The 9,082-nt window shown below is 42.1% G+C and overlaps 1 long non-coding RNA gene across 2 annotated transcripts; it reads right to left on the bottom strand.

The window, feature by feature from the left end:
- Positions 1-5,695: 5,695 nt before the first annotated feature.
- Positions 5,696-8,685, bottom strand: LOC139827998 (uncharacterized). 2 transcript variants are annotated; one of them, XR_011739153.1, is made up of 3 exons: positions 8,591-8,685; positions 7,639-7,829; positions 5,696-5,834 (listed from the first exon to the last, which is right to left on the bottom strand). It is a non-coding gene; the product is annotated as an uncharacterized lncRNA (long non-coding RNA). The 2 variants fall into 2 exon arrangements; XR_011739152.1 differs by having other exon boundaries at positions 7,639-7,795; positions 8,591-8,676.
- Positions 8,686-9,082: the final 397 nt, after the last annotated feature.

Raw genomic sequence — 9,082 nt, 5'->3', positions numbered from 1 at the left:
TTCAGAGAAGAGAAGCAAAGCTGGTGAGCGGCCTAGAGAGGAAATCTTATGAGGAGCGGCTGAGGGAACTGGGGCTGTTTAGCCTGGAGAAAAGGAGGCTGAGGGGAGACCTTATCACACTCTACAACTACCTGAAAGAGGGTTGTAGCATAGAGAGTGTTGGTCTCTTCTCACATAAAGCAAGTGATAGGATGAAAGGAAATAGCCTTAAGTTGTGCCAGGAGAGGTTCAGATTGGATATTAGGAAAAAAATCTCTTAATGGAAAGTGTTGTGAAGCACTGGAACAGGCTTCCCAGGGAAGTGCTTGTGTCATCATCCCAGGAGTTGTGTCATACATCCTTCTTCCACCTGAGTTTTGGCAGGAGCTCTTTACTCTTCCATCTTACTCCCTTTGCTTAATTTATTGCTCATAGGGATGCTTGGAGGAAGTGATATTTGAATATTAACTGGCTTTCTTGGACCCCTCAACCTTCTAGAGCCCTATCCCATGGGATTCTTCCAAGCAGGACCTTGCAGAGGCCAAAGTTCGGCCTGCTGAAGTCCATGGTTTTAGTCCTACTTATTGCCCTGCTTTTTCCACGCAGGATCCTGAACTCCACCATCTGCCCCCAACCATGACATCTCCAAACAGTTCTTCTTGGTTTGTTAGGAGAAAGTCCAGTAGCACACCTCTTCTCATTGGCTACTCTACCACCTGTGTCAAGAAGTTATCATCAAAGATCTGTAGGAACCTCCTAGACTGTGTGTGTTTAGCTGTGTTGTCTTCTCAGCAGATGTCAGGGTGTTGGACGTTCCCCATGAGAACCTGGGCTTGTGGTTGTGAAGCTACTTTCAGCTGTCTGTAGAAGGACTCATCAACTTCCTCTTCCTGATCAGGTGGCTTGTAGTAAACACCCATAGTTGTGTCAGCCTTATTAGCCTGTCTCTTAATGCTTACCCATAAGGTGGTGAAAATCTCTCTTGCAGCATTTCAATTTCATGCACATTTGCAAGTTTAAGATTTTTTTTTTTTTAGTGGCAATATTTAGGAGAAATGCTCTTTTTGACAGAGATAAAACCTGGACATGAATCCTGAGAACAGGAGAGTGGGCCACTTGAGGACCTACCTCCCTGATAAAGCCTTATTCAGTATTTTGGCAACCAATGAAATGCAGACCAGGTCAAACCAAAACATAATTCATGCAAATCTGAATGATGCACCAGCACCTAAGAAACATGGTCTAGGAACAAAATGGAAACAGTGTCATTTTCATGTTCAAGGGCTAAGATGGCACTGTGTAGCCTATGGGTACCTGATGTAGCAACTGTAAGCTGTAAAAAGCTTAGAAACTTACCCTAAGCATACTCTCATGTTTCTTTACTGATTACTGATTTTTACAGTTTCTAGACTATAGTCTTTAGTGTAAGGCAAATTTTGATTTAGAGGAAGCTGAGGTGTCCAATCCTGGATTGAAAACATTATTTTCTTTGAAATTTGTCATGATATTACAAAGCTAAGGCTAATGAGGGGAAAAACAAACAAACAAACCACCACCACCAAAACCACGGTCAGGCAGATGATTAAAAAAGCATCAAATCCACCAAATGCTACAGTACACCCAACAGCCTGTGACTGAACCTGGCACTTCAAGGAGGGAGAAGATTCTCCCTGAAAGATTCATGACCCAATTTTCCCCTCTCCTCCCCATCAACGGTTTCCTTGATTCTACTATCTGAGCAGCTATAACTGCCTTCCCTCAACCTTCCCATATAATTTCAGGTTATCCCAGAAACTAAAATGAGAAACAGAAGAACATAAAGTTGTTAACGTGTGAATTATATGCAGACAAGTTGACCACTGAATCACTCCATGACTTCAAAGAGTGGGCAGAGAGCTTGGTTCCTCTCATTGTCACTGTCAACAGAAAGTTAGGGATATAAGCAAGGTATACAATGAACCTTGCAAAGCAAACATGAGAAAGCCTGATTAACTTCCATATGTATTATAATCACTGCAAAGTTGGGGCAGTATATTTCACACAACACATGCATTCCAGCTGTAACATACATCTGTAGTGTAACTCATCCACCTAACATACAGACAGGAAATAAGGTTTTTCCAGTATCTGACTGTAACAGCTGAGTTTAACCCTACCAACACCAGCACTAGAGCAGGAAGAAGCCCAGAGGCCTGTTCACATGCTTAAGGCATCTTGCTGAATCAAGATCTGAACTGAATCTAGTAGACATATGTTTTTACAGCTATCAGCAGGGGAGCAAAATGGCTGGTCCAGGGACACCTCCTGATCCTGGCATGATTATTATCTTCACAGTCTCCTCACACAGGATGACAGCCTCATTTTTACCAGGCAAGGCAGCTCTCTCTCATGGGGAGACACAAACATGGAGGCAGAGAGTATCTCAGGACCAGCCCACACTGAGCTGTGAGCAGACTTCCCACCTGCAACCAGCTCAGGGCACGGAGGAGCTGCCTGGGCTGCTCAGCTCTGCTGCTGCACACCACACACAACTCTTTCAGGGCGATTTTAGTTAGAAGTAGCAAAGACTGAGCTCAGAGGGCAGAAACACAAGAACCATCAGATTTGTGCCTGAGGAGACTCACTGACACATTTTGGCCACGAAGAGAGAGGCAGCTCAGACTGTACAGGCACCTAAACAGCCAAGAGGAGTCAGAAACCACAGCCCAGTTTCACATACACAGGGACAAATCTCTGTACAGAAGGATGCTAAAGGAATGCCCCAGGCCTGTACATTTGGCACCATGACACACCACGTTCCCGGAGGCCATGAAAACAAACAACAGTTGAGGACAGTCCTTGTCCCTGAGTGAGTGCTCACAGCCTTCACCAGAAGCGTTCCTGTGAGAGCAGGACATGATGAGAACTAAGGGGTCCAACCTGAAAATGCTCTTTGGCACAGCACTTGCAAAGACAGCAAGGTCATAAATCCCAAGGGACTGCATGTAGGAAGCCACCTGTTTACAGTGTTTGTAAGTACAATTTCCAGGACCGGACTCTAATGATATATGTGGCCCTTTAATTTTGAAGCTGTTCTGATGCCCTAAAACCTGTTCAATAAGGGGAGAAGCTGGCCTGGAACCTCCTGAGGCTTTTGGATCATGACCACTGCACTTACTTAGAGCTTTGTATGTGGGGAGAGCTCCTTCTAGCAACCCTCTGCTGTGGGAGACAGTAGGTGGGACTGCTCCCTGGACAGCCATATTTCACCCATACGTCAATGATTTCTTCCTCCACTCTCTGTACTGACTTACCCTTCAGAAACAGGGAAAGGATTTCCTTCTGGTGCACCCTGGAGGGCTTCTGTCATGAAGAGGCACTTCATTGTGGGAACTTGTGGTGAGGCAGGTCTTTGATATTCCCTGCAGCCTACTGTGCCTTGCCTCTGCTGCCACCTGTGCAGAAGCCAATATGATAAGTGATTTGCTGCAGACTATGGCAGGAACAAGCACCAGGGCTGGGATTTCCAAGCTTTTTGGTTTCTTTTCAGATGTTTCCCCTCATTTTGCATAATCCTCACTCAGGATGCATGTTCCTCCTTTGACAAAGTTGGCTCAGAAATTGTAGAACTTTTACAGCAATTCCAGCAGCATGCTTAAGGGTATACTAGATTGAATTGTTAACTGTACCCCTGAAATCCTTCTTCTTGAAAGACCATTTCTACCTCATAACATATATTAAGCTCAGCTGCACTGAATTATTGAACTAAAATCCCCAATTATTCCCATCAATGAAAATACTAGAGTGCCTTTAGACCCATATTTCTACTTTTTACTGTAACACATTCTTCATTTTAATTACTGGCACTGTATTTTCAAAGGCCAGTGCCTTATCTTTGCAGGATATTTGTCAACCTAAAAAAAAGGTTGATGAGTGAATAAATCATTAGGTGTGACAAGCAGTGAATTCCTAAGGGAGAAGTATGTGAGGAAAAAAAAATAATCACATTATCAAGGTGAATCAAAGAAATGTTAAAGTGAAGTTACAGGAGCAAACATCAGCTACTTCTCCTGCTAGAGGTGTGCATTGCTCAAGGCACTTCACTGTTGTTCATTACCAGGAGGAGACTAAGTAGAAATTTTTCTGTGAAGGGAAAATAAATCTTTCGTAAGAAAGGTAAGTTTGTGGACTAAAAGATAACAAAGGCTCCCCAGCTAAAATTTCTAAATGAAGAAATCAAGATCTGTTCTAATCAAAAGTGCAAAAGATACTCAAAAAGCAACCCCAGTGCATAGTAAGCCTCATCTGGCAGATGGCTCCTAACAATGAACTACTGCAGTTCTCTGATTGCCATTACCTTCTGTGATTCAAAGAGCTGATGCTCTGTCATGAAAATCCCATCCTCAAGGTTTGTCAATTGTCTAACTGCTGGAGGGACACCATACAAACACTTCTGCGCCAGTACGCAGGAATGATAACTAACTCAGGAGTGATAACTAACTCAGGAATGTTTTGAGTGTGATCTGTGTGGCCCAGCCCATTTCTGAGCACTCCAGTGACCTGCCAATTGGTCAGGGCAATGAGAAAGGTCTCCTAGGAAAGCAAAGGGTTGGTTGTGACATGGGGTTGCCAGCTGTGTTACCTTTTCTCTAACCAGAAGAAACACTTAAAAAAAAGACAGCATGCACTGATGAAGGGTCCAACAAAACACTGGTGTGTGCAAACCAATGCCTCTCATGCTACATTTTCATTTTTGTTACCCTGGCCAGCTGCCAGTGTTATAGTCACTCCTCCGCCTTGTTGTGCAGACACACCTGCACGCTTCATGGCTTTACGATAGAGGCGCAGCCTTGCAGGAAAGTTGGCTTAAAATTCTCTAATGTAATTCCTGTCAGCTGATGATCAAGAATATTTATCTGCAGCATTCAGTTTGGAGCACATATGAGGAGACAGTAGAACACCGAGCACTGCATCATCAGTACCCTGAAGTTTAGTAATGGGCTTTCTTCCTCAGGGAGCAGTCATGTATCCAGCCATCATCTTTGTAAATTCACCTCCACCTGGTACAAGAAGAGTAATTATTTTTCTGTCTAGTTTCTTTCTTGTTTGTGTGCTTTCAATTTCACTACTTGTAAAAAGCTTGGGACCAACAACGACTACAGCTAATAGAGATGAAGTAGAAAATGCAGAGAAGACTCTAGAGACCATGCTGTATTTTTTTTCCTTACAAGACAAATAACATATTTTACATTATACCTCTCATTCCCCTTCTAACCTTTTTAAATAAAAAGAGATGAACACAAGCCCAGCTGCACATAGCCAACATCTGACAGGGTCAAAAATTTCTAACCCACAGCATATGTGCTTGTACTAAAGGCACTACGAAAAGTAGTTTTTTGGGACATTAACCACAAAAAGGATACTCTGGAGATGTATTATATAAAGGTCCTGTTATTTTTTCAAGCTAATCTAGTGTCAGCTGAAAGGTAGGAGTAACCAACTCTGAGGATGAACCACTACTGCAATCTGCAGAGTAGAAACAGTACAGGATGCGATATAGAACTTTGTCTTGTGCCACTTCCAGTCAGCCAGCTTCAGTTTTGATGTAGCAGCCATCTTCTACAGGCATGAGAAGGGATCTTAAGCCTTTGCCTTTCTGGAGTTACTGGATATCCTAAGCCATCTGTGCTTTTCAAGGGTAGGACTGGAAGATTCATTAACTCACCTTATCTCTTGTTTATTTAGCATCAGGCAGAGAGACCAAATTTTGATGAACAGATATCATATTTTCTCAGAGTGTTTCCCACAGTAGTTCTAGGCTGCCAGTTAAGAGGGGGAAAAGGCAAATTCTTGAACTCTACCCCTGGCTCTTCTCTCTTAGGGAAAAAAACAAGGAAAAAATAAATAGACCTTGTCCCACTTACATGAAGAGTTCCCTTCACCTACAAATACAATGGGCACTACACCAAAAGACTGTCTTCCAGCTAACCACTTTCAATCTACTGCATGAGGGTTAGCATCAGGATCACACTGATAAACCAGCTACCAAAGCTGCTCTGAACACTGACAGAAACACCATGTTTTGCTGGGGTAGATGTGCCTCTTATATGCCTGGTACTTTTGCCATGCTCATGATAGCCACATGTTTTTATATTGTGCTCTCTTGCATTTCTAATGAAAGCTTCAGTTTGCATCGTTGTAAAAGGGGACAAGGAAGATCAAAACCTATCATGCATATAAACAAGAAAAATGTCTGTGAAGACACAAAGTAGGGCTGATTTTCAAGGGCCATCAGTTAATGATTCAATACAGAAAGATTTGCAATTCATGCTACTCAAGAAGGTGAATTTAATTTTTATTAATGAAAATGGCTCTTAATATTTACATATGTATTAACTATCCCACCCATTTTTAATAGTCACTGTTGCACCACAGGAGCAGAGGTACTGCATAATTTTTCAGACTCTACTTCTGAGACAACAAAACTAGACAGGCCTTTAATGCAATGTGGCTGGTCAACTTTTTTTTAATTTATATCCCATTGCCTTTTAAAGCACCATCTTTCATTCTGTGCTGCTGCTGCTGTTAGAGCCCCACTGCAGTTCTCAGAATCAGCTCTCCGCTATTCAGCACAGTTGGCTTTTGAATGAAACATGAGGTTCTTTAGCACCTCAGGAGGCTGAGCATGCTTTTGCAGCCCAGCCCCAGCATCAGCACAAGGATTGTGCTTTAATTCCACTTAAATAAATTCAGTGTTGTTGGTTTTGCCCCTGCTCATAAAGGAGCTTAGTGGGAAAGTCAAAACAGATCTCAGCCAAAGGGGGAAAAAAAAATGAAGCAAGCCCATAAATTAAGTCAAGCAAGTGTATCCTAGGAACAAAAAAGAACTCATGCAGACAAGGCAAACCATGCCATGCATAGAAAGCAAATCCCCACTGCTGGTCCTCCCTCATGCCATTGCAAAGAAGCAAGTCTCTATGTGAAGTGTTTCTGAGCATGCTGGAAACAGAGAGGCCCTGGAAAAATAATTAAGAAATAAATTCCACTATTTCGTGGCATTTTTTCCAAAGGAGACGAAGTGTCTTTTATAAAACATTCTCACCAGAAGCCTTACAGAGTTTGAACTGCATCCGCAGCCACCATTAGTATTAAACCTAAAGCAAGATTTTATTGTCTGCCTTTTCTTCTACTACTGAAAATCCAAACATATTTTAAAATATCTGACTAATCAACTATGCCAGAGCTGCACTTCTCCCAGAATATAAGTCAACTTTATTATAATTAAAAAAAAATCTATTAACATCATTATGGCAAGAAGAGAACAGAAAGTGAGAGGGAGTAAGGTGCTGAAGTAGACTCTAACAATAAGCTCCTGCTTATTCACCAAATGAAGTCATATAAAGTCTGTAGTATTGTTTGCTAACTAACACGTATTATGTAAGGATGAGATCTTTAGAATGAATTAAATCCATTCCAAAATTCTCTTTAGCTCAGGAGGGTTTGGAAACCTAGCTAATGTAACAGCATACAAAACTCCCAGCTAGGCATCTTCATGCTTACTATCCTTGTTCTGAAACTCTGAGACGTCAACACAGACTGATCACATTGCCTTATGCACTGTGGGAGATGCTGTGGGGTCACAGGGTGAAAAACAAACCTAAGCTGATTTACAGATCTTACCAGGGCAGGAAGAGCTTCAGCAAAGGTCCTTTTTTCACTGAGGAAGGTCAGTAAGTGAAGTGCAAGATACCTGTGAAGTCTCCCTTGGAGACAAAATCACAGTTTCAGCAGAGTCTGTTAGCAGAGGACGTGTTGTCATCATTGTCTTGCCTTCCTCCTGGGAAGGAAAAATGGGAGGGAAAGGATGAGGTCTGTAAGCAAAACAAAGTAGAAAATGAGAAAGAGCTGAGAGACCAATTAGGCACTGCACACATGTAGGCTCCTTGCATAGCAGCTGACCTACAAAGGATATTCAGTGTAGACAAAGGGCTGCATATTTAACTGCTAAAGTAAGCAGATACAAAAGCAATGCAGCATCAAACCGTGGTAAGGGAGGTAAATTACCCTCACATTAACTCTATTATAAAGAGATGATCATTGCCACATAAATCAAAGCAGATATATTGGCATAAACACCCATAGTCAATTCCACTGTCTTGCACATGTGTCCTGGGTTCGTCTGGGACAGAATTATTTCTCACAGGAAGCTGGGAGAGGACACAGCCAGGACAGCTGACCCAAACTAGCCAAAGACATATTTTATACCATATGACATCATGCTCAGTATATACAGTGAGGAGCTGGCCAGGAGAGGGTATTGCTGCTTGGGAGCAGGCTGAGCATTGGTTTTTCAGGTGGTGAGAGATTGCACTGTGTGTTACTTGCTTTTGTATATTATTATTATTATTATTATTATCATCATCATCAACATCTCTTTCTTTGATGCCCTGTAAAACTCTTTTTAGCCCAACCTATGAGTTTTATTTTTTTTTTTTCCTAGATTTGCCTCCTCATCCCACTGGTAGTGGGAGGAGAGAGTGAGTGACCATATAGTACTTAGTCTTCCATTGTATTTGCAATTATGCAACTCTGTGAAGGTGGACGAAAGCTCCCTCTGGAAAATCCATCTCACCTGCCATGTCACAGGAAGGCCACTGTCACCTTGCAAATAGTGAGGGCTGCATCTGTTTTGTTTTCCTCCTCCAAACATCCCTGTTCTTTTCCTGCTGGAAAGAAGGCAATAAGCAACAGCTAAGAAGGGGTAAAAGAGGCAAATGGGGGTGTGAAAATTCGCAGTTCTGTATGTGTCTTGTTTACAAGTGAGCACTGAAGTGTGTCCCTGGACAGACACATCATTGTGAGTGAAAGGAGCTCTTTTAAGCATAATAATATTTTAAAATCTATAATTTGACACGTAATTTGAATTCAAATGAATTAAAAATTCAAATTACAACCTATTACACTGGCAACAGCATACTTTCCAATCTCTCCTTCCTCCCCTTGTTAAGAAACACTTCCACTCTTGCTTCAATCTCTCAAGCCAGGAATATTGGAAGGATGCTCCCTCTGAGACTGTTTACTTCAATGTAGATCTTTAATTATACTGCAAGGACTGAAAACTGTG

The sequence above is a fragment of the Patagioenas fasciata genome, chromosome 5 (assembly GCF_037038585.1).
Source record: "Patagioenas fasciata isolate bPatFas1 chromosome 5, bPatFas1.hap1, whole genome shotgun sequence".
NCBI lineage: Eukaryota > Metazoa > Chordata > Aves > Columbiformes > Columbidae > Patagioenas > Patagioenas fasciata.
Note: the sequence above shows the minus strand (reverse complement) of the source record. Positions and strands in the feature narration are given on the sequence as shown.